Genomic DNA, 21,071 nt, shown 5'->3' with positions numbered 1-21,071 from the left:
ATGCTGACCTAAAAAATGTTACTCTAGAGTCCACTTCAAAACTTTCAAATTTCAAAAAATGAGTGGTATATATAGTCTCACATCCCATTGAATATCCAAATCACTATAAAAACACATGGATTATTTGTGAGTGAAAATAAATAATCTCTATTTCAAACAACTTTAAATCATAATCATACATGGAACATGATACCTTAAAGTTTCTAAGTTAAAATCTACCCAAAAAAAAAAAAAACTTAATAATAAAGTTATAGAGTAATTTATATAAAAATATTAACATTAAATATAGGGTGAGAAATTAATGAAAGCAAATAAAATAATGAGAGAAAGTCTCAAACACATGATTTTAACATGATCAATAGTTGTTTCTAAGGGTGTGGCTTGTTGGTCAACGAACGTACTACTAAGATGTTCATGTCATTGTGCAGGTCATAGGTTCGAACCAAGGGCGACGCAGTTGCATCTAGAGGTTATAGTGGTAGTCGTCAGGGATCGACCGCATGTCACACGAGTACAAGATTTGGTGTGTTACTGATTCCGCCTGTCAAAAAAAACATGATCAATAATTCATTGTGATGTATAATAATTTTTCCTTTCTTAAAGGAGATTTTCTCATTAGGAATGCTCACTAGGAAAAAGAATCAAGAAAACTTTATTATTTCATAAAATATAAAATTGTATTATGTGTTCATTGATGTTTTCTTTGTTTTCACTACTTTATCTAAATTCATAAGATAGTTGTCCAAAATGGATGGCATCCTAATTTTTTTTTTTAATTACTTTAAATTCCTTATTGAATCAATTTGTCCAAAATGGATGGCATCCTAATTTTTTTATTTTAATTACTTTAAATTCCTTATTGAATCAATTTAAAGTTGAAGTTATTGTGAGATTAGATGTCTTTTATGAAGAAAAAAAATGATTGATTAAAAAGTAGATAATTGTTAATTTTAATTATAAAAAATATCAAATGAGTACCATGTATTCATAAGTTGATAGAAGATCACAATCATATGAGTTAAAATCATTGATAATGTTTTCTTGCAATGGGAGAACATTCCTACTCGTAAAGGTAATATGGAATACTTTCCATCTTTATTTAGAAAGAATTCAATAGTAATATGTCAAAAGGTTACATTGATTGGAGTTAAGATGATATATCAACAATGTAGCAAGATATAGTATTAATTTTATTGTTACATCAACGTTTTTGTTTTGTTTTGTTTTGTTTTTTTTGTTTTTTTTGTTTTTGTTTTTTTAATCATTTTATATTATGTTAAATGAGGATTATATAGGCCAAAAATGTTCTACTACTAGTCTACCAGAAGGGAAACCAGACCAATAACATAATTTTAGAGTCTTGAGGTTGCTAAGACCTCATCTCACTAGAGCATCTTATAAATAGAAACTTATAAAAACATGTTGGATGTGACAGAACTTAACACACATCAATATGAGAAGGCAAAAAGCTAGTGAGTCATAACAACTATTGGGAATAATATCCAGGCATCCACATAGGCTAGCCACTACCCTCATCTGAGAAGAAGGAGATGTTGGATGATCTCCTAGCTATAATGGTCAGCTTGCAGTCTATACTTGTTAATTCTTTCCTCCATCTATGTCAATCTAAAAGAATTCTCTTGTTGAGTCCTCTTGTACCTCCCTATGTTGCCTGCAATATTCAAATGACCTTGTGTTGGCTTTGTGCGACGACTAATGAAGTGATAGTAACACATGCATTGCGCTAATTATATTGGGATTCACAGCCCCTTTCATGTGAGTTGGCATCATATCAGGGTGAGGGGGGAATGCCCGCTCCTAGGTACCCTCCTTAATGAATACATCAGTGTTATTGTTATAATGGTGCTATATCAACAAATCTTACAAATTTTCATTTCGGTTCCAAATAAATGCCACAATTACAACAATAACGTTGGCATTATTTCTATAATGATGTTGTTGTTGCATTGACATTATTTCTACAATAATGTTATTCTTATTTCAATGTTAACGCTAAAACAAAGTTATTGCTACACCTACATTATGTATAATTAATTCATGATAGGTTTAAATTATTACATTATCATAATGGTTATCGTTACACCAACATTTTATTTAATGCACCCATGAATTCTCTACGTGAGTACATTATTAGAATGGTTTGAACATTTTGCTGCATTATTAGAATACTTTTCTTCTCACATTTATCTTCATGAGGAAAATCTAGATTCATGTACTTTGTGTCTGAGGTTGTGATGAACCTAAACACCCTAGTTCACATAAATTCAAATTACAATGTACTATTAAGATACCATCAAATGTGAATCAAGCTCATCACAACATTAGAAGAGAGAGTTATCATCCATTGAAGATTCATATTATGAAATGAAGTCACAGGATAAGAGTAGCATTGATAGCACTAAGAGTAAGTATCAATCATTTTAGCACTAATAACAATAAACAATAATGTCAATGTTATTGAATTTTTTTTGTAAGGTGAATTTTATTTCCTGTAAAAAAAAATTGATTTTACATCAAGAGTAAGAATTGTCTTTCCAATCTCTAACTAAGGAAACCAGGCCACAACCAGAAAAATCTCTGTATATAGAGCACAATGATAACTGAAAACAATAGGAGATTACAAAATTCAGAATATAGCTAGTGTCCTTGCTTAAGATACACTACCTATAAACATTTATATCATAGGAGTGGACTGAATTGGATTATTATATTTTTTTCATCCATCTTGATGCTTTCAGAGTGGAAAAAAGTGGAGGAATCAACTCACATGACCATTTTTACCGGTAGGACCCAATTTGTCAAATTGGGGTCTGAAACCTTTCGGGAGCATTTTGAGGCATCAAACAACATTTTTGGGGGGTAAAACTTGTTTTCTTTAGCGTAGCACCTTCTTTTCCTATTTTACACACAAAGACATTTCCAGGGATGCAAGAATCATGTTAATCAAAGTATGTATGCAAAATTTATGTCACTCAAAAGTTAACCTTCCTATTTTCACCACCATAATTCAAGAGGATGCCACATCAGCCCTCATTATTGATGGAAAAGGCGATATCCATGTGATTAGGATGAACAAGACTCTAGAAGAGTCCATATTGTAACTTTGGTTAAGAGTTGAGGTAGTCAAACCTAACTACTAGTAGGTTATCGTACTGTGTTATAACCAAGACACTAGGAGGAAAAAGGGTTCCATTCTTTTGAGTGCATTTGTTTCATAGATAAGAAAAAATAGCTAAGAGGGATAGGAGATAAAGAACAAAAAGAGGATGTGTGCACTATAGTAACCCACAAGCCATGCTTCTTTGTAATTGTATCCATTTTATATTTAGAGAAAGAGAGCATAGTGGAATCAGCTTCCAACCGGGTTTTCTCCCGAAAGGGTTTCCCAAGTCATATCTTGTGTCAAATCATGGTTTAATATTTTTTATTTCATTGTTCTCTATTTTATACATAATTTTAATTTACATGCATACGCAACTATTAGTAATCTACAAATCCAAAAATCTAAAGAGAAATAAAACTCTAATAGTGTATATTTTGGATTTTTAAATATAGTTTTATTATATCTATTGTGATGAATTGTTCATTGGAATATCCACGATAGCTTACATATTAAGGACACACAAAACATTTACATGAAATATCTATGTTGAGGTATTTGAATCCAAGACTGCAATTTGTACGCGTTCCTTTAAGCTTTCATGAGTTTTTCCTACCACAGGAGGAATGCCAAGGTGTTTCTCTATTCTTTCTATTTTATGGTGCAAGTTTCTCAAATGGCGATGAAGGTGCTCCAAAGAAAAGAGGACATCCTCTTGACGCTCTTTTCGATCCACCAGTGTGTGTCCTAATACTAATTTCATCTGCCAATAGAGTTGATAGTTTGCATGTATTGGTTGAATTGACCCCTGGTGTGCCTTGTGTTTGGCATCTAATCTTCCCATTGCACCAATACCTATATATATGAGAGAGAATTTTTGTGCATGGATGCTTCTCCTTTAGCTCGAGCAATTTCTTCCTAGACAGGTCCTGGCATCAAGTCCCTATATCGCCCAACAAAGTCCTCCAAGCAATGACTCATGTGAGTGTGCCCCCTTCAAGATCGTTCTTGATAATGTGTTCCCCCCCTCTAAACAAGTGCTCACTAACATGGCATTGATGTGAGAGGTAGTTGATTGATAGCCTGCAATAAAGATTGAAGAAAATGGATGAAATTTAAACCACAGGGGATCTGCCACACCAAGTATACCTCGGGTTGATGACCTATTCTAAACAAGGGATGACTCATAAAAGCTTCCATCCAAGCCTACACAATAAAGTGTGGTGCAATTAACTCCCAATGCTACTCCCTCTAAATTATTAGACGCCACCATAAACCAATCTTAAAATAAATTCCCCCAGAAAATTGGCATTACACTATTGAAACAACTAGCGAGAGATGTGATCCGGATTTAAACAAGAATGCAACAAATTACAGAGACAACCGTAAACACAGAGATGTAGCGGAAATAATACTTCATTTCATTAATGTAAAATACTAAAATATTCTTACAAATAGAAATGGAAATAAACCAGCTAGGGTGATGGTAGCTTATCTCTGAGAAGAGATATGACGGCTACATGCCTCTGAACTCTGTTATAATGAGGCTCGAAGGCTTATTTATTGTTGAGAAACAATGGAAAACCCTAAACATCCAAAAATCTAACCCTAGAAGATGAAACGCCAAATTGTGGGCCCCGCTTGGGTAAATTGGTACATCAACTTCCCGGGGTCGTAACTTTGGCATATGATCTCCGTTTGACGCGCAAAATATCTCGTTAGAAAGATCTGTCCGAGAACTACAACTTTGGGAAGAGCAACATCTTTTCATGAACCCATGTTGCTCCTAGGTTTCCAAAAAAACGTCGTTTAGGGCCTCAAAATGGCTCTAGAAGTTTAGGACCCAAAAAACTGCTAAAAATAGTAAGTTGTGCTACAATTAAGGAAACTGAAAAAGCTAAGAGAAACAATGGTGGGGGTCCAAGTGGACTTGGCAAGTGGCCACCAATATCCACCTGGATCATTCCTCCCCCCTTAGGAAGCAATGGTCCCCATTGTGTTGAGTTCCTCCATGAGATGAGGAAACTTCTGTTGAACTTGGTCCCTAGTGAGCCACTTGCCCTGGTGAAGGAGTTGGCCTACTTTGACAACTCGATACAATTGGATATTCTGTTGGCGAGTGTGCTTGATATGTGTGTCCATGATCCGATCAATTGCAGCTTGTTCCATGTAATCTAGATTTGATTCTGTGGGTGTGAGTTGTTCTGCAATGTTAGATGTGCCTAGTAAAGGTGGAAAGTATAGCCGAAGGTGGTCCACATTGAACACTGGGTGCAGGCCAAGGAATGGGGGAATGTTGAGCTCAAATGCATTGTCTCCCACAGCCTTGGTAATGGTGTATGGACCATATCAGAGTGGTCTTAGTTTCCGATAGGCTCCGGCAAGGCGTTCCTTCTGTAAAATGCAACCAGACTTTGTCACCCACCTGAAACTTGTGTGGCACCCGATGTTGATCATGTCGCTGCTTGTACTTGGCATTTGATTTCTCCAGAATGTCATGGACCTGCTGGCGAATATGTTGGATGTGCTCAATGAAGCTAGTTGCCTTATCTATTTCAAACTGGACATGAGCCGAATCTGTTTGAGTAGCTGCAAATGGCATGGCCACATCAATGGGACATAGTGGTTGGAATCCCAAGCCCACCTAAAAAGGGTTGTGGTCAGTCGAGCTGTGAAGAGCTCAGTTGTAGCTGTGTTGAACATAGGGGAGGCTCTCGTCCCATGTGCATGGATGCTTTGAGTTATACATGCGCAAAATATGTACAATCATCATGTTGACAACCTGTGTTTGGCCATCAATTTGAGGATGGAAGGTTGTGGACTTAGTGAGTTTGGTGTCCAGCATCGACCAAAGACTGGACCAAAATGTACTGAGAAACCGACTATCCCGATCTGAGATGATAGATTGTGGGACCCAAAATGCACCCACACTCGTTCAAAGAAGAGTTTAGCAGTGGCTTCTGCTGTGATATTCTTCTTGCAGGCCGCCATAATGGCCATCTTCGAGAACCTGTCGACGACCACAAAAACACAGTCATTTCCATGCTTAGTGGAAGGAAGGCCTAACATGTAATCCATGGAGATGGATTCCCAAGGTCGACTAGGGGTAGGCAGCGAGGTATAGAGGTCTTTCTTCTTGATGGTCAGTTTGGCAATGGCTCAGTCAGTGCATGATCTGATGTACTTCCCGACATCCTATCGAATATTTGGCCAATAGAAATACTTTTGCAGTACTGCCATAATTTTCTTGACCCCGAAATGCCCAGCAGCCTGACTGTAGTGTGCTTCCCAAATCATCTTGGCATGCTCGCTTGAAGCAACACAAAGGTGACCCAGGTGGTATAACAGGGCATCCTCGAGGTGAAAATCTGGAACATGCTGATCCTCCAAGAGTGTCTGGTATGTGTGGCTGAATTTTGGGTCAATTTTGTAGAGAAGTGGCCAATCAGAAGTCTCGTGCCCACAAGAGTTGAGCACGGTGGTTAACACCATGATCGGTGGTCGACCGAGACAATCTGTAACATTATTAGTGTTGCCCTTCTTATACTTGATATTCAAATGGAACTGTTGCAGGTATGTAGACCACTTCTGATGGCGATCATTCTTCAATTTCCCTTGGGTTTGTATGAACTGCAAGGGTCGGTGGTCTATGTGGATGACCGTTTCCTTCCCCAAAATGTAATGCTTCCATTGTCGGCAGGCCTGCACAATGGAATACATCTCTTTGTCATAAGTGGGATACTTCCGGACTGTGTCTAAAAGTGTCTCACTTTGATATGCCACTGGAAGCCCGTGTTGAGTAAGGACTGCCCCAATAGCATAGTTAGAGGCATCTGTCTCGACCTTAAATGGTTGTTACAAATCTGGTAATGCAAGCACGGGTGTTGTGCAGAGGTGATTTTTCAACTCCGTGAATGCCTTCTGTTGAGATTCAGACCAAACGAATTTTGCTTTCGCTCCTCCCTTGGTGACTTGACTCAACGGCCAAGTGATGAGAAAACCCCAACACGAACATGTGGTAGAAGTTGGCAAGAACTAGAAAGTTGTGGAGCTCTATTAGAGTGGTTGGAAATGGCCAATCCCGAATGACTTGGATCTTGGCTGGATCTCCATGCACCCCCTGTTCATCAATAATGTATCCCAGATACTAAACCTGGGTCATGCCAAAAGTTCATTTCTCAAAATTGGCACATAGCTTGTGTTGCCGCGGTGTTTGGAGAACCTGTCGGATGTGTTAGAGCCTAGATTGACCTCAGGCTAAAGGGAGGCAATCCTAGGATAACCACAAACCAAGCTTAACCTGGTAGCTAGCCCTACCAGGTCGGGAGAGGGCTCTCTCCTTGTCAATCTCAGTTGAGATGACTGAAATAAATATGGATTTTAGGCTAGGTATAGTAGCTCTAGGGTTTTTGGTTGATTTTGAAGGTTTTGTTGCTGGATCAAATGGAGCAGGCAACTTTGGGTCTGGGAAATCAAGTCAGAAATGCAGGGTGTTTTATGGGGCGAGGTAGGTAATTGTTTTGGCACCTGTAATTGAGTGAGATAGAAGGTCTAAGACTGATGAGGAGCTGAAGAGGGCATGCAAAGCTCATGAGTCCTCTTCAAACAGTTGAAAACATCAAAAACTAAATGTATTCCCAAGGCAGAGCATTGTTACCAATGTATTCTACCTATCTATCTTGATTTCATTTAGTTGAGAAGAATGAATTAGATTTTGGCACACATAACACATGATAAAAACTAATGAGAGAAGGAGAAACAATGCAAAAACACATTACCACAAGAATCCCACAAAAATAGCTGCAAATCCTGGTTTATTTCCTTGCCAAACTGCTGTAGAGATGTACGATATAGCTCAAAGCATCCAAGAGAGTCCAACCTTTGCTAATGAGTGAAAAAATACATAATATAGACAAGAAAATCACCTAAGCTGGCCATCAGGGGTCGAATCCAAGAGATAAGGGACTGTTTCAACCATATCTAAACTAGGAACAGGAATATAGGCAGTGGAACAACTTGCCTCTAAAACCATGGAAATTGATTCATTCACCCCCAAAACACCTCAAAATTATGAATCTACCATTTAAGGTCATTTTAAAATTACATTTACATAGCATAGCATCATTTACAATCATAAATTCATCCAAGATGAGAGAAAAAGTCAACTTGTAGAAAAACTAGGCGAAATTTGGATTTTTGAGCAAACTAGTTCTATGCGTAGCGCCACCTGCCAGGTGCGTAGCGCCACTTCTCAGCTGATTTCGGAGGCCTTACCCTAAGCCAAATTGAGCCCAAGATAGATCATTGGAAAGGTATTCCTGTCTAATTTTTGGAACATCTTGAAGTTCTTCATTTGGAGGTCATTTTCCCCCTCAAAAGTGGAATCTCCCAAGGCTGCTTCCTGTGTGTCCAAAAAGAGGCAGAGAGGTCATTTTTGATGGTTTTTTGACCTTTAGGTGACCAAGATTTGCTCCAAAATTGCTAAAAATTTTAGGGATTGATGTTCTCATCATGCTGAATCCAAATATGCAAACCATTTCTCCAAAAAGTCCTCCAGTAAAAAGCGTAGCACCGGTGGTGCTACGCACCTAATGTAATTTTCTGTGTTGGAAAATTTCAAAATGACAAAAACTCACCAAAATTTGGCACAAGGCAATCTCATTAATTTCTTTGATGGGCTAGTGAGGCCTCAGCCAATATTTTTAGCTTTTCATGCTCCTTTTTGCTCCTTAAGGCCTTCCTCAACTTAGCCTTAAGCTTCCTCATCCTTATGTTACATATTTTGTTCAGGGTCATGTAGTGGTAGGCCATGTGATGAAGCATCTTCTTGTCTCTATTGGCCTTCTCAAGAAGCTTTTCAAGGTGTATGCTGACCCTTTCAAGCCAAGTTTCCCGGTCATTCTCAATCTCTTGCTCAATGGAGGTCATCTTGACCTTTGCCTTCTTTTCCTTTTGCCAGTTCTCCTTGATCATTTGCAACTCCATGAGGACTTGCTTGTCAGTCAATTGTTTGTTTTCTTACTCTAGATAATTGATGACCCATTTATCCCTCTCTAAATTGACTAAAAAATCTCATATCTCAGCCTCTTGTTCCTCAATGATCATGTCTTTGACAGTCCTTGGATTTTGAGCATCCAAGTCAATGGAATCCACTCCTTGTGCCTCCTCATGATCAACAAGGACAAAATCTCTCTCTTGCCCATCACTAGGATCCTTCTCATGCATCTTTTTCTTGCCTTTACCTTTGCCCTTATGTTGCTGCCCAACCTGTACCTGTTTAACTGAAGAAGAAGGCAAAGCCCCTTCCACTCTTTGTGGAGATAGCATTTGCCTTTGGCCTGAAGATGAAGGTGAGACCCCTTCCACACCTTATGGAGATAATACTCGCCTGGCAGCTGCAAAAAGTTTCCTAGTGCCTCTCTCATATGTCACAAACACTGGCACTCCCACGGTTTCAGTCTCTTGGACCTTTTGTTGTCCTGAAGGTCCACCTTCTTTTTGAGGCACTAATGAAAAGACTTGAGGGCGTTTGAACATTTCATGAGAAATGAAGGTCTCCCATGGCATGTTAAGTAGGTTCATCTGATGTAAAACAATCATTTTAATCATAGAGAAGTGGTAGATGATGGTTAGCCACTGGGGGTATGATTTCTTCTTTACAATGAGTGCCATCTTCTCAATGTTTTTGAATATGAAGTAGGGGATATTCATCATTCTCGCCCTAGTGAAATGCATCATCAATCTAATGTGGTAGGCATACAGTCTGGATAACCTACCTTCACAAGTAAAGTACTTGATGATGATCTTCATCAATGGAGCAAACCTGTCCTCCAAGAATTTAAAGGGGAATACTCTGTTGAGTTTGTTATGATATTTAGCCTTAATGTAAGGCTCATAGTACTCTTTGTCAATGTACTGACCTTTGTTCCACTTTTCACCCACATTTGGAATACTTGTAGCCTCTGAAATGACAGCTAGTAACAAAGTGAATGTAACCCCAACAAGGTTTACCTCATCATTGTCCAAGTGTGTCACAAACAACCTTGCTAATTCATGATGAGATTTTACCCTTTCCACCATTTCACAAAAACTGAAACATGACTGATGTCTGAAACAAGAAAGGGCAAATGGGCAGTCTTGCAGCTCCCTCAAACTGGTGGGCTCCTCTATGATATGTTTTCCTCCCTTATGAGGCCTTCTGCCCTGAGTGTCTCTCTCCCTGGAACTGTCACTATGTGTTTCTTCCTCTATTTCATACTCATTTTCCCTCTCCATCGTTGTACAGATGTTTGTCTTTATGGTAAATGAAGAGTGGTGGATTGGTGAATGAAGGTATGATGAGTATGAAGAGATTTAAATAAGAAAACAGGTGAGGGTAAACTAGAATGGGAAAGGGATGTAGGGAGTGAGTAGGGTTAGTGAATAGTGTAGGGTTTGGGAGTATTGTAGGGTTTGAGGTATATGTATAGGTATAGGGTTTGGGATGTAGGGAAAAGTTTTAGGGAGGGAATTATGTATGGGAGGATGAGTTTTAGGGAAACAGTAAAAGATAATATGGGACAGTAGTAATGACTGTATTTTTATAATATATGAGATAGTTTAGTGACAATTAGGGTTTGATGTTTTGGAGGGACAACACAACTCAAAACCAATGCAACAATTCTTTTTAGCAAGAGTAATGATGTTACTTACTTGCAATGGAGGAATTTGGGAGTTTTGAGGCGATTTGATGAATTTTGCAACTGTTTGTAGCCCAACTGCCAGGTGTGTAGCGCAGCGCCTGTGCATAGCGCCAGTTCAAAATAACACAGTGGAGAAAACCCAGGTGCGTAGCACCGCTCCTGTGCGTAGCGTCAGGCTTAGGTGCGTAGCGCCAAGCAATTTTCTCCAAAACACAACAATTCCCCTCCCTTTGCTCAATAACACCTTAAAATCGCGTTTTTGCTCTTGAAACTCAATTCAAACAATGAAATAACTTGAGAGATAAATGACCTTTATATGGCTTGGGCACTTTTGATTTTTCATTTTTCAAAACCCACTTTATAATGTCTCTTGGCTTTTTCAAATACTCTGTTTTTTGGATGCTTGACTTTTTGTTGGAAATAGGTAAACTGATGCTTGATGATATTTTGCTTTTGCAGTGGAATGTATTTGGAAATATGAGCAAGTGACCAGGAGCAGCATGAGACCATTAATTACATATGAGAAATGATAAAATTACATGAAATTACAAATAAAAAAACCAATGCTCTGTTTTCACCTCAAACTGGTTTTGAGGTGAAAAACTTATTAAATTTACAAATTATGAAATTAAAAGTTTCCTGATGATTATTTTCTTCCTCATGTGTCTGCTAACCATTATTAATTAATGGCTACTGAAAATTTGACATGGTGAAACCCTAATACCTAATGAGACTATAACCCTAAGACCTAAGACCTATTTAATGAAATAAACTGAAAATGAACCTGGACTTGAACCATCAACTGAATCACATGTAAAGAGGTCAGTAGATATGTGTCATGAGGGAAAAAACCGGAATGTATCCTACCATCAGCTGATCCATGACCTAATGGAATGCAACTCATTGAGAATGGGACTCCTAATATGAATGCAAAAGAGTGAATTTTGATCACTAATGGCAGTGTGAAGACACTAACACTAACATTGGCTCCAATGGGGATGGTAGCTCCTTGGAGGTGCCAAGAACCATAGATCTCTGGAATAAGTATACTAGTGCCTCATCCATTGGGCAATACGGTCAATTTACTTCAAAGACTGAAACTGACACTATGAAAATGGACTCAAGACTCAAACTAACTCAAGACTCAAAGACTGACTCAAGACTCAAAGACTGATACAAATCACTCAACTTTATAGCCTTCACCTCGGGCCCCAAGCTGAAATGAATTGTAACTTTTGAACACTTGCAATGAAAGGAAAACGGTATATACAATGATCACTTCATGATTTCATAAATCACCTTAGAAGAAGTAGCGCTTCAGGAGCCTACCATTGACTGGTCCTCCTGAACAATCTTTTCCATCCATCTCTTTGAGCAGGAATGCATTTTGTCCTCTATATGTAGCAATCTTATAAGGTCCCTTCCATAAGTTTTCAAACTTGCCATGCTTGCCTTTATCTTCATTCCTAGCATCCCACCGTAACACTACATCCTCAAGCTGGAATTTATCTACTTTCATTTTCCGATCATAGATCTTTTTTATCTTCTCTTGCAATCTGAAAGTATTTTGGAAGACTTCCTCTCTTATCTATTGTAAATGGATCATCTGATTGATTCTTCATTGAAAATCATCTTCCTCACTACCAGCTCCCTGTAAAAGTTTCACAACCGGGACTGTTAGAGATGTCGGAAAGACTGCGTCGATGCCATATACTATTTCGAATGGAGACATACCTATAGACTTCTTTTGGCTCACCCTGTCCACCCACAAAGCATTGACTAAATTTTTATGCCAGCCTTTCTTATTTGTTTCCAGTAGTTTCTTGATGATGTTCACCAATGACTTATTAGATGATTCAGCCAAACCATTACCTTGCGGGTAATATGTTGTGTAGTGACCCAAGGTAATATTATACTTGCTGCAAAAGTCGATCATCTTCTTGGATTTGAATGCAGCTGTGTTATCTGTGATGATTTTACTAGGACAACCAAAACGAGATAAAATATTTGATTCCAAAAATTGAATGATTACCGTGTCTGTTGCCTGTCTGGTCGGGATTGCTTCAATCCACTTGGTAAAATAGTCGGTTGCTGTTAGGATCCATTTGTGTTGAGCTGATGATGTTGGATGGATCTCCCCGATAAAATCAAGTCCCCACTGCTGAAATGGTGCATTGACTTCAACCGGTTTTAGAGGAAGAGGCAACAACTTTCTTTTCCCCTGAAAGACCTAACATTCATGACAGCTCATGACTGTTTTATAGACATCTGAAAATAAGGTTGGCCAGTAATAACCTGCTCTCAATATTTTGTTTGTTGTTGTCTTCCAGAACAAGTGACCACCATAATCACCCTTGTGAAAGTCACTCATCACCTGCTGGGCTTCATCTTCAATTAAACAGTTCAGCAAAACACCTCCTGGATCCTTCCAATAAAGGGCATTATTCAAAATGCAAAATTTAGCAGCTTTAAGTTTGAGAGTTCTACCTTTGTTTTTTGACATTTCCAGAGGTGGTGAGAGGTGCTGAAGTACATACACAATATCTGAATACCACGGTGACTGAAGGAACATTTCAGACACTTGAATCAGGGAGCTTTCTTCTTCATCTTCGGACATGGCTGCAATAAGATTTATATCTAATGCATGAAAATTTGATTCCACCATCAACCTCGCCAGGACTTGTCCTTTGATAAAATTTGTAGGATTGATCTCCAGATCGTATTCTAACATTGCTACAATCCATTTTCCCCGCCTTCCTTCTGGATTGGTTTGTACCAGCACATCCTTAACTACTGCGTTAGGAACGTATGCTATGATGTGAGAGTGCAGAATATACACTTGAAAATCCTTCAAAGCTTTGACAAGAGCAAGAACCTTCTTCTCACTTATATTGTACCTCAAAGCTGCATCTCTAATGGTTCTACTGAAGAATGCAATGGGCTTTTCTAGCTAATCTCTCTTTTGCATTAAAACTGTTGCCATGGTATGCTCAGATGAAAATGAGAATAAAATGAAATCTTGTGTATAATCGGGACTAATCAAAACCGAGGCTATAGATAAAGCATATTTTACCAAATTAAATGATTTCATAGCATCGTCCATCCATTTTACCACGTTGTCCTTCTTCAACATATTAGTAATTTCTCTCAAATGTTCAGCTAGATTGGGTACAAATCTTCATAGGAAATTCATCTTACCATTGAATGCTTGTATCTCCTTCTTATTCCGGGGAAAATCTATCTGTTGAATTGCTTCTACCCTTGAAGGATCAATGTGAATTCCTTCCTTTGAGATAATATGGCCAAGCAGCTTCCCCTCATCCATGGCAAAGAGACTTTTCTTCGAATTGAGCGATATCCCAAATTTCCTACATCGCTGAAACACAATCCTCAAATGGTGAAGATGCTCATCATCTGAATTTGAAAACACTGTCAAATCATCTAAATACACAACCAAAAATACATCCTTTTCATTGGCAAAAGCGATGTCCATTGCATGCTGAAATGTGATTCCAACATTTTTCAAACTGTTAGAAAATTATATATTACAGAGCAATGGAACACATAAAATATTGTAGAAATATAAACACAGAAAATGCATAAAACAAGAGAGACATAGATATACCTGGTTCACCCAGTTTGGGCTACGTCCACGAAGAAACAGCCAGTCCTTCTTTTATTATATTATCCAGCAAACTGAAGAGATACAACCTACAGCAGATCCGCTGTAACTCCCTCTTCGCGTTCAATCTCCTCTCTTTTCCTCACTCAGAATATAGATCTACATAGACGCAATACAATTCCCTCATATATAGCGAGGGGTTTCCTTCTAGGGCAAAAAACCATAAATTAAACATAACTTCTACCGTCAAATCATTCGCCTAATGAACGGCCCAGAATGAATAGAAATTACTAGACTTTTACAAGGAAATTTTACATCTGTTTTTAGCTTCGGGGGCGCTGCCCCCGGACCCCCTAGCTGGGGGAATCGCCCCCCCCAAACCCCCACACCCCCCCCCCCGTGTGGAGGGGTGTACAATCTTCTTGGGGTATACATCCGGCTAAGAACTTTGAATATAGAAGATAATCAGGCTCCACACCCAACACAAACCAAATGGAATTTTAGCATAATGAAATGTTCCCCAAGTGGTGAATGCATTCTTATCTCTATCATCTTCATGCACTAAAATTTGATTATACCCGAAATATCCATCGAGCAGTGACATGCGCGATGCTCCAACCACTCTCTGGAGGATATGATTCATCTTCAGCAATGGGTAATTGTCCTTCAATGACACTTTATTCAAATTTCGAAAATCGATACAAAATCTGATCTCTTTGGTCTTCTTTCTCACAGGAACAAGATTAGAAATCCAATCAAAAAATCTGATTGGGACAATTATACCAGCCTTGTATAATCTGTTTACCTCTTTTTCAATGGACGACAACAACTTGGGATTGATTCTTCTCAGCTTCTGTCGAAATGGTTTCTGATTTGGCTTGATGGGAATAGTGTGCTGAATTATATCTTTGTTATACACCTTTAGATCTGAATAATCCCAAGCAAACACATCAACAAATTCAAATAACAATCTAAAATATTTAGACTTTACCTTAGGAGACAATTTTTTCAACAATTTCACAAACTTGGGCTTCTCGGTTGTTCCAAGATTCACATCCTCAACACCTTTTTCTGTAGGCACCAAGCTTGGCTTCCTAGCCACATCATCTTGATCAAAAATTTCTTCTAAAGGTATGATACCTTTAGGAATGATATTGTCCTTCAGCTGCAATATTTCCATCTGATTCACCTCAATTTCCGGTTCATCGTCATCATGATCACAATCTATGGAAGCATCCTTGTAATTCCCTTCATTCTATAAGAAATTATTGATCTCCTTATCGTCCCAAAACACTTGCCAATACCTTAAATTGTCTGGAACAGTTGGGCAGTGCTTGACATGGATTTCAAACTTGTTATTGGAATTCATCGAGATTTTCAAATTACTTGCAGCAGTAGCAAGTGAATCTACAATAACATTTTGAGCACGAGGTACTGTTGTCAAGGTATAATCTGGAAACATCCTTAAGATATCTAAAACTGCATTACAGTAGGCCCTCATCCAAGGATGTTTAGCTTGATATTCACCCTTAACTTGCTTGATTATCAGCTCTGAATCTCCATAGACTGATATCCTTTTTGCATTTAGCTTTTTGAGAATTTTCAAACCTGCAATCAACGCTTCATATTCGGCTTCATTATTAGAACAGTCAAAGGCCAATTTATATGAACAAATTCTAACATTACTAGGGACTTTATTTGGCTGGAAAACAGGGCTGTGAATCCAAATCCCTATGTCGACACCATCCTTACCCATGGCTCCGTCAAAATCCATGCTCCATAGGCCTGCTTCTTCTTCTAAGTGCTGAAATTATGTTTCATCCTCTTTCTTACTTTGACTGATCTCTTCAATTTGTTGTTGTTCATTACCTTTTTGCTGCTAACAAAATGTGGACTGCTTAGAGGTACTTGCAATTTTTTGTCTTTCTTGATCAAGGACTGCTCTAAAATTTTCTGAAATCTCTGGCACATCTTCTACTTCAACTAACTGACTATCAATATCATTCAAACCACTATCGGAATATAATACAAATGACTCTAAATCTGTATGTACAACATTAATTGGATGATTAAGTGGTTTCTCCTTGCTTGTGATCATGTACTTCATTTTCTTCTCCCTATACAATTTTCTCAATTGACCAAACACAGGAATGGTAGCATAGGATAAATCTAGTTGTAAAGTCCCTTTAAGCTTTGCACCCCATGATCTGGACAAAAGCATACCAAACCGTGGCAAAATGTCTGCAACAACCACATCTATGAGAACATTCTTTGCCGAAATTTGGTCTTAAGACACCACCAAGTCTTTAATAAGACCAATACAACGAACTCTACTCAAATCAAAAGAATATAGGTCATGATATTTCCGAGTAATGTCAAGGCCCAATTTCTCCATAATGGCTTTTAGCATCAAATTATGGGAAGCTCCAGAATCAAACATGGAATTGTGGAGGACATACTCGTGCAATCTAAGGCTTATATAGAATATAGGAACTTCACTATCCTCAGACTGACCTTCTAAAGCAGGGCCAAAGATGAGCTCAAGGTGATCATCTTCTACATTGACCATATCAGATAAAGGATCTATGTTCAAAATTTTGGACACTTGGTGTTTATAATTGTTGTTCTTCATCAATTCAATCAAAGGAATTGAAACTTTTAATTTAGCAATCTCATTTTCTAAACTAAAAGCTGAAACTTTATCTACCTCTTTGACTGGAGGGTCCTTCTTTTCGACCTTTTCCTTTGCCGCACTTTGTTGATTGGTCTTCTCATTTGCAGATGATCCTTTGCTGGAAGTTGGATCAGTAGGCTCCTTCCCTTTCTTCTGAATGTTCGAGGAGTCATTCTTAGGTTGCGCTTCCTTTCTCTTTTGAACCGGGCTGACTGGTACATCTCTGCTTCTCAATGAATATTGTTTCTGCTGTGCTATCAATGCATTCATATATCCACGTTGATAATCATCTGACTCATCCTCCAAAACTGCTTCATTTGCCAATATATAATCTTCATCCTTTTGCACATTAGGGATCTCTGAATATTCTTCATCTTCCATGAGATAGATAGGTAAACCATCAGCAGTAAAGAAATGATTTGCCTCCACTACCGGATCATCATCATCTTCACTCTCCATTCCATGTACATAGTTTTGTTGCAAAGGAGTTTTGATTTGTTGCTGCGATGATTGATCTTGTGCCTTCTGCTCCCTTTGTTTAATCTTGAACTGAGGTTGCTACTGTCCTCTGAAGTTTGGATTTCTGATTGTGTTTTTAGGCTTGTCTGCAATTGTTAACCGATCAAACATATTCTCAATTTTCCAGAGTATATGATTTGCCTTAACATCTAAGGAAGATGCTTCTTCCTTTATAGTCACCTTCTTTTCAATTTTCATCCTTGCTCTTTTGGCCAGCAGATTTGCCTCTACACTCACTGCGTTCTTCTGCATATCTTCAAGTGTGGTAGGATCTCTTTCTCTCAACTGATATGCCATATCAGCATCAAAGCTGTCGGGAAATTTGATCAATGCTAACCCCATCGGTGGCTTAATGTCAGCTGGAATAGCATTATAAATTGTATTGAACCTTACGCAATAATCTTGGACACTTTCACCTACATTCCTTTTTATATTTTCATACTTAGATAGAATTTGGAGAGGATTTTTCTTTACCTCCCATCGGTCCAGGAATTGTCTATGAAGAATTGGCAAAGTATTGATAGATCCCGCTGGTAATGCTCTGAACCACTTTCGGACCTCGCCTCCAAAACTCTGCACAAATAACCTCATGGACACATTTTTGGCATCTACCTCATGAAGATCAAAGAAGTCATTCATCCTATCAACATGCTATTGCGTTGTGATACTTTGAGTGGCATCGAACAGAGGTATTTTACTTTGGTAATCAGCAGGCATATCATCCAAATTCTGAGGCAGAACGAGAGGTGCATATCTGGCAACCATGAATCGAGGCGGATTTGAAATTGGTCTTGGAGAAAGAGGAGGATTTATGACAACAAGAGCTGTTGATGTAGCAGAAGTAATGGGTATTTGAGGAGTAATGATAGGCTGATGAGGGAGGGAAGGTATAAACGGAGATGTCGAATGATTCACTGGAATATGGGGAATTGATGATGAAGCAAAAGATGTTGAAGCTGAATCAGAGACTTCAGGAATTCGATCAATGGTGATGGATGACTGAGGAGAGTTTTGAAGATTTCGATTACTTATCAAGTTGGCTCGTTGGATTTCAAGCTCTCTGGTGAATTCTGGATCTGCTACTATATCCAGTAATTCACTATCAGATATGGTTCTAAATAGAGAGAGACCAAAGTATTCGTCAAAAGGAAGATCTTCAAGGAATAGCCACTCCACCGGACATGAATGAGATCTGAACACCGATCTAGGACTTGATAAACTTTCTTGTCTAAGTATCCGAGGGATAAGATTAGGATTTTCAAATATGGGAGGAGGATCGGGATCAGGATTGGACTTGGTGTATCTTCTTGAAGCCAGTGTGTTCAAAGTTCTCAAAAGTTTGATATTGCCTTACAACTTTCCACTTTTCAGCCTACTGAATTCTAAACTAATCATCCAAAGTTCACAACTTCTCAATTGTACTGGGATCATTTGTCTTTCTTCCCCAGTATGGTCGCCACTATGTTAGATCCTAGATTGACCTCAAGCTGAAGGGAGGCAATAATAGGATAACCACAAACCAAGCTTAACCTGGTAGCTAGCCCTACTAGGTCGGGAGAGGGCTCTCTCCTTGTCAATCTCAGTTGAGATGACTTAATTAAATATGGATTTAAGGCTAGGTATAGTAGCTCTAGGGTTTTTGTTTGATTTTGAAGATTTTGTTGCTGGATCAAATGGAGCAGGCAGCTTTGGGTCTGGGAAATCAAATCAAAAATGCAGGGTGTTCTATGGGGCGAGGTAGGTAAGTGTTTTGGCACCTGTAATTGAGTGATATGGCAGGTCTAATACTGATGAGGAGCTGAAGAGGGCATGCAAAGCTCATGAGTCCTCTTCAAACAGCTAAAAACATAAAAAACTAAATGTATTCCCAAGGTAGAGCACTGTTACCAATGTATTATACCTATCTATCTTGATTTAATTTAGTTGAGAAGAATGAATTAGATTTTGGCACACATAACACATGAGAAAAACTAATGATAGAAGGAGAAACAATGCAAAAACACATTACCACAAGAATCCCACAAAAATAGCTGCAAATCCTGATTTATTTCCTTGCCAAACTATTGTAGAATGTACAATATAGCTCAAAGCATCCAAGAGAGTCCAACCTTTGCTAATGAGTGAAAAAATACATAATATAGACGTGAAAACCACTTATGCTAGCCATCAGGGGTCGAATCCAAGAGATAAGGGACTATTTCAACCATATCTAAACTAGGAACAGGAATATAGGTAATGGAACAGCTTGCCTCTAAAACCACGGAAACTGGTTCATTCACCCCCAAACCACCTCAAAATGATGAATCTACCCTTTAAGGTCATTTTACAATTACATTTACATAGCATAGCATCATTTACAATCATAAATTCATCCACTATGAGAGAAAAAAACTTGTAAAAAAACTAGGCAAATTTTGTATTTTTGAGTAAACTGGTTCTATGCATAGCACCACCTGCCAGGTGTGTAGCGCCACTTCTCAGCTGATTTTGGAGGCCTTTCCCTTAGCCAAATTGAGCCCAAGATAGCTCACCGAAAAGATATTCCTGTCTAGTTTCTGGAACATCTTGAATTTCTTCATTTGGAGGTCAATTTTCCCCCTCAAAAATGGAATCGCCCAAGGCTTCTTCCTGTGAGTCCAAAAAGAGGCAGAGAGGTCATTTTTTGATGGTTTTTTGACCTTTAGGTGACCAATATTTGCTCCAAAATTGCTGAAAATTTTAGGGATTGATGTTCTCATCATGCTGAATCCAAATATGCAAACCATTTCTCCAAAAAATCCTCCAGTAAAAAGCGTAGCACCGTGGCTCTACGCACCTAATGCAATTTTCTATGTTGGAAAATTTCAAAATTTCAAAATGACAAAAACTCACCAAAACTTGCCCAGATTTGGCACAAGGCACTCTCATTAATTGCTTTGATGGGCTAGTGAGGCCTCAGCCAAGATTTTTAGCTTGTCATGCTCATTTTTTCTCCTTAAGGCCTTCCTCAACTTAGCCTTAAGCTTCCTCATCCTTATATTACATATTTTGTTCTGGGTCATGTAGTGGTAGGCCATGTGATGAAGCATCTTCTTGTCTCTATTGGCCCTCTCAAGTAGCTTTTCAAGGTGTATGTTGACCCTTTCAAGCCAAGTTTCCCGGTCATTCTCAATCTCTTGCTCAATGGAGGTCATCTTGACCTTTGCCTCCTTTGCCTTTTGCCGGTTCTCCTTGTTCATTTGCAACTCCATGAGGACTTGCTTGTCGGTCAATTGTTTGTTTTTTTGCTCTAGATAATTGATGACCCATTTAGCCCTCTATAAATTGACTGACAAGTCTTGTATCTTAGCCTCTTGTTCCTTAATGATCATGTCTTTGACAATCCTTGGATTTTGAGCATCCAAGTCAATGACATCCACTCCTTGTGCCTCCTCATGATCAACAAGGACAAAATCTCTCTCTTGCCCATCACTA

The 21,071-nt window shown here is 38.5% G+C and overlaps 1 pseudogene; it reads right to left on the bottom strand.

Moving 5' to 3' along the window:
* Positions 1 to 16,181, bottom strand: part of LOC149229907 (beta-galactosidase-like) — a 76,986-nt pseudogene extending 60,805 nt beyond the window's left edge.
* Positions 16,182 to 21,071: the final 4,890 nt, after the last annotated feature.

This window comes from Pinus tabuliformis, chromosome J (genome assembly GCF_031772625.1).
Source record: "Pinus tabuliformis cultivar Carrire ecotype Pingquan chromosome J, CPIR1, whole genome shotgun sequence".
Classification (NCBI taxonomy): Eukaryota; Viridiplantae; Streptophyta; class Pinopsida; order Pinales; family Pinaceae; genus Pinus; species Pinus tabuliformis.
Note: the sequence above shows the minus strand (reverse complement) of the source record. Positions and strands in the feature narration are given on the sequence as shown.